This window comes from Pteropus vampyrus, unplaced genomic scaffold (assembly GCF_000151845.1).
Source record: "Pteropus vampyrus isolate Shadow unplaced genomic scaffold, Pvam_2.0 Scaffold242, whole genome shotgun sequence".
Lineage (NCBI taxonomy): Eukaryota > Metazoa > Chordata > Mammalia > Chiroptera > Pteropodidae > Pteropus > Pteropus vampyrus.
The window spans coordinates 3,166,930-3,173,215 of record NW_011889023.1 but is presented as its reverse complement, the minus strand read 5'-3'; positions in this window follow the sequence as shown (position 1 = coordinate 3,173,215).

Genomic DNA, 6,286 nt, shown 5'->3' with positions numbered 1-6,286 from the left:
TGTTTCTATTATTATTATTAATTTTTGATGGATATCATGTTCTTTCACTGCAAAGATTATAAAGAGATATTCAATATTTTTTCACGTTCTTTGTGATATCTTTTCCCAGTAGAAAGGCATTTATCTGATTCTTTGAATAATTTAGTTACTCAATCTTTTAGTATTTTAATTAATATTAAATATTATTTATGTGCTTTTATAATGGTGTGAGAAGAGTTTATATTTGTTTATAAGTTGGGGGCAGATTTTATTAGAGGTCATTAGACATCTCTTAAAAAATGTTATAGACTAAATAAAATGAGAATTACAGTTCCTGGATTTCCATCACTTTACTTGGACACATTAGGTGGTCAGTAACTTCTTAGGGGGAGATTAAAGAGCTACATTTGGAGGAGACAGGGCTAAGAGCTAAACTATTGTAGTGACAAGTTTGTTTGTTTTTTTTCTCACTTTTCTCTTGTGGCAGGAGTAGTCATTGTTTTATCATCAGCACAATTGTCCTCTTTACTAGTCAGTAGCAGAAACATTTCCAATCTTCTGTGCAGAAATGTAAAAGAGGATCGAACACTGCAGTACCTATAGATCTTAGGGTGATCCTGGCACCTTGTGAACCTCCTGTCAAGGCTGTGTAGGCCCTTGGGCAGGCCCCAAGGTCCCCCAGCATCACACTAAGCTTCCACTGAAGGCCCTGAATATTTACTCAGCAGGCGGCTTTTCCTTTGGCTGCGTATTATTCACTTATGGAATAAATAGGTTTTTGAGTTGCTCCTGTATACCGTTTACTCTTTTTAGCCTCAGCTCTCCATCTTCTCTCTTTAAATCAACATAGTGGAAATACCTTAAAATTTTGGCATATAAATAGACTTTTGCCTTGTTTTCAGTACTAATACCAATTCCTCACTACTTTTACAAATATTTAAGCATTTCACTGGGTTTTTTTAAAGGGTAGTCAATTAAATAAATTAATTTCTAAAATCAACCTTAATTACTAATAATTAAGCTTGAAGATACTGAATTCAATATACAAATATTAAATAATGTACACAGAGAGAAAGTGAGAATTAAGCCTTGGAAGAAAAGATGTTTTTCCATTTGCTCCATGAGGCCTTTCTAATATTCTTATTATCTCTAAATTCTCATGACCCTGCTTAGCTATTTTTATACTTATAATCATCCTGTGTATGCGGTATGTGTGTGTGTAGGAGGGGGTAGACTCCAAAAGTAGATTATAATCTTGAGAGAATTGGGACAATGTCATTTCTAAATTTTCTAGTTTCAATTGTAATATTATTTATCGGCATTCATTAGATATCCATTGATTAATTTATGTACATTGTATTGATAAAATTTAGATGGTTTAGCATTATAGGGGTGCCAATGAAGAGAAGGGAGCCTCAACGCCAAAGATCTAGAATAGATTTCTTTTACGATTTTGCAGTCTACAAACTGATATGGGTTTTTGGTGAACATATTTGCTTGGAAACCCAAATGTTACTCTCTACCAATACACAGTGAATTTTAAAACTATGTACTTTAATCAATAATTGTAATTTCCTCTTCTGAAAACATGTCTCTTAATATTATATGATCAAAATACGTAATCTATTTTCCTAATATATTAAAAATATTAAAAATTGATAGTAAAAGTTACCATTATTTGACTATAAAAGTGCTCCATAAACTCTAAATATTTTGCTTCTCTTTTTCTGAGCCGTACTTTTAAAAAGTTTTCCACTGGGGAAATTATTAACTTGATGTCCAGCAGCTCATAGACCTGATTAAAAAAAAACCTCAATATCCTTTTGTCATCCCCTTTTCAAATCCTGATGGCCATATCACTCCTTTGGCAAGAGCTAGGTCTGGCAGTGTGAGCAGGGGTGGCAGTCTTGTGTTTGTTATACCTATAAATGGTTTAGTTGCAAATAGAGTAAAAAAGTTGCAGATAAGAGAATGATACCTCACGTTACATGTGACAAACAGAAGCTGAATTTTCTGGCTTGAATTGCCAATAATCATGTAGCTAATTCTTTATATATGGAAAATAGAAGTTATACATGAAAATAATCCAAATGTATCACTTATTTATTCAACCAATGTTTATTGGGCATCTGTCTTGTGCCAGTCACTGTGCCAGGCACAAGAAGTACAACAGTGAGGAGACCAGACAATTTCCAGTTCTCACGGGACTATTGGGGGACACAGGTATCAAATTAACGCAGGTGTTAATTTGTATATGAAAAAAATAAATTTTAATTAGGTGATAGAGTAACAAAGGATGCCAGTTCTCATATAGTAGAAAAGCTCTTAGGAAGGATGTGATATATCAGCCGGGTAAAGGAGCAGTTCATGTGGATGTTTAAGAAAAAGATATGTGAAACAAAGGGACTGGTGTGCACTCAGCCTAGAGGTAGGAGTATGCTTGGTTTGCATGTAGTGGAGAGGAGGCTGGTGGGCTAAAGTGACAAAGAAGTAGCTACATGCTTCAAAGTGAGCAAAAATGCCTGAATTAATTTTAATATTTTTTCTTTGCATTTGATCAATCATTCATCTTACTATCAATATGTTTTTTTTTTATATCTGACATGTGCCAGGTAACATACACTAAGTTATACTATAGGAATGGAGAAACAGGACATAGTTTGCTGTGCTCAAAGACATTACACTGTAATGGGAAAGATAGATGGTTTCATATGGTAAAGTAACATACACAGATCGGATGTATTGCTTATGACATTTATTTGATTATTTTAATGTATTGCTGATCAACAATATCTATGTACTGACATGGAAATATATCAATCACATATTAGAGGAAAAGATAAATTTAAACAAATACATATGTATATACATATATATGTATATATATGTGTATACGTATATATTCTGCACATATGTTTATATATCATTAATCTATTTTTAAAATGTGACTATACCTACACACATGGGTATGATAGAGATAAATAAATGAAGATATATCGGTATAAATATATTTGTAAAAGTATAGCGATAATCTAATGTTAAAACACCAGTATTTTTAACAATAGTTACATGTACAGTAAAATTTGATGGAAAGAGAGATTTTTCATTTGCTTTAATATATTTAAGTGCTGAAAATTTACATATTCTTTTATATTTTTCTTAACTTTTAAAATACTTACCAAGAAGATTACAAGACTTTAGAGATGAGAATTAGAAAATAGCACATAATTATGAAATAATTATGAATTACTAAACACATTAGTATTTAGGAGAACAGTTTTGTTTATAATTTAATGAATAAACTAGATTTTTAGTCTGGATTTTAAATAATTTAAAGTCAAATGTTTAGTAATGAAAATACTTTTTGGAGACCTTAAAGTCCCAAAACCTTTAGGACTTTAGACTGAGATATTATATGCAAATATACTAAATTGAAAAATATCTTTAATTAAATAATAATATGGATATTAACTATAAATTTTTAAATTGTTAGATATATAAATACCTATTAATACATATAAAATGATACTGGCAACATTATTGGAGGAAATCCTTAAGAAGCCATACCCAACCAATAAGCATAGAATCATAAGTGTTAAATATTTAAATGAATATATAATATACATAGTATTTACAAAAAAAAGAACCAGTATTTGAAAATATACATTTTAATCACTCTAATTTTCAAAGTACTAATAAGCATTTTGTTACTAAGAACTAATAAGTACTTTGATAAGGACACTCAAATTAGTGGGCTCACAGCATAGAGAGCTTTATTTTTATTCCTGTGATCTTGTTATAAAATATTTATATAATTGATGGAGTTTGGAAAAATTTATCCCATCTTAATAGAGTGTAGATGTTATTTTATTCAATTTTAAACAAATTACATCCAAAAATATTATATTTACTACTATTTTGGAAAGTATACAGCCTGCTTTTATTCTGATTTTGGTTTCAGATACATAGGAGGCATAATTGCTAAAATTGTATTTAAATAAAGCCAAATAGAATGCAGGTGTTTTCTTTTTGTTTCTCACTTAACAGTTAAAAATAAATGTCCCAAAAGACAAAAAATATTACTTTTTTAAAAGAGACTAAGTGGAAGAGAGATAGAATAAAGCAGACAAGAGTGGAAATAACACTGTCATTAGTGTGAATGCATGTTTATATGAGAGAAGCAATGAAATGTCATCCAGTTTCTTTATGTGGAATAGAAATGATAATACAAAATACAAAAGGCATGTTTCAAATTATTTTTTCTCTAGAAAATTTACCTTCACCCACACCACTAATATTTCTCTGTGATAAAATAAGCAAAATCTCATGAACTTATATATGTACACACACATATATATATATATATATGTACACATATAATTACAAATCCTATCATACCTAAATTACGTCTTATCAAATTTTTTTCAGGAGCATAATTTGTAAAGCTCACATAGAATTTCTTTCTGGCATTGACAACTGCATAGGAAATTATCTCTGGTGCATCTTTCATTATATATATAGGATATACTTATTACAAGTATACATAGATTCATTTTAGAATCAATAAATATTCTGCTGCATTGTACTGTGTAGAATTTTCACAAAATTATAAGTTTTTGAAGTGAAAGACGTTGTTAGATTAAAGATACTTTGAAAAGAGACTGATATCTACATTTTTATCTGAAATTAAGGATAGCCTTAAGTAGCTCTGAAATTCAACTCGTATTGTTTAATAAGGTCATACACCCTAAAGTAATATGATCCAAATGCTTCTCATACCTTTCAGTGGGCTAACTGATAATCCCTGCATCCTTAAAAAGAACAGCAAAGAGTGTTTATAGGTCTTAAATATTGATATTTAAATATAGATATTTAAAAGGAAATTTGTGTTATTAGTAGGACAAGGACAGTGTAGATAAAATAAAAGAATGTTTCCTTAAGATCTGAGCAAAGGCCAAGATTTGAAATAGCAGTCCCATCAGTGAACACACTAGAATATTGGTAGAGGTCCAAGTGTCAACTAATTAGGATAGTTTAAAAGTGTGGGCAGTCAGCATCCTTGAGATCTGAAAGCAGGTGCCATTAAGTCTCTCTCTGATAATGATAATAGCTATGATTTAGTGAATGTTTTCTGTGTCACATGCTGTGCTTTTCACTTTATATCTGTTTCCTCATATAATTCTTATAAATCTAATTCATATAACTTTAATTTGAGAAAAAGATTTCTCATCCTCATTTAACAAATAAATAAAGTCTCTGAGCAGTTAAGTGTCACAGAGTTCACAGAGCCAATGAGAGAGATTATTAGGATGTGTGTGTGGTGTGTGTAAATAGATGGATGGATAGATATAGATATAGATAGATATAGAAAGATAGATAGATAGATAGATAGATAGATAGATAGATAGATAGATGATAGATAGATAGATAGATAGATAGATAGATAGATAGATAGATAGATAGATGATAGATTGGGAAAGATTTATTTTAAAGCATTGACTCATATGATAACGGGGGAGGGCAAGTCTGAAATCTGTAGGGCAGGCTAGAAATATCGGCAGGAGTTGATGTTGCAGTATTGAGTCGGAGGCAGAATTTCTTCCTCCTAGAGGAGCCTTGGTCTTTTTTCTTATGGCTTTTTTAACGGATTGTCTGAGGTCCACCTGTTATGGAGGGTAATCAGCTTTACTCAAAGTCTTCTGATTTAAATGTTAATCGTGTCTAAAAAATATCTTTACAGCAACATTTAGACTTGTATTTGGTCAAACAATCGAACACCATAAGATTAACCATTATGAAGAGATAGTGTTAGAATTTGAATGCAGGACTATCTCATTTTAAAGTGTATGTAGTAAACCAGTGTCGGATCCTGCTTCTCCGTGTTTTCCTTCTCAGAAATAGTTTACAATCTCAGTATACCAGTCACCTTTCAGAAAATGGCTTCAAGTCTCAAGACTTTAGTCTTCATTCAAGAAATTGAGAGGCCAGGGAGATAAGCTTAGCTATTAAGAAATAGGGAACTGACAGAAATGAGAGCTGGACCACCAGGAAAAGTGACAAGATCGAGCTAGATAAAAAGTGCTATGGCGCTGGTGCCTAGAGCTGGGACGTTGCCAAAGCCTGGTCCAAAGATAAGCTGTTGGCGGGTAAGTGGAACATAAACCTGGAAAGATGGTGGTTTCCTTCTCCATCCACCCACCCTCCAAAAAAAACACAATTCAAGGAAACATTTTGACTCAGTTGAAAATAGGAGCAATTCGATTTACTTTATCAATGTACCAATTTTTCTCCTTTACAGTTATGTATA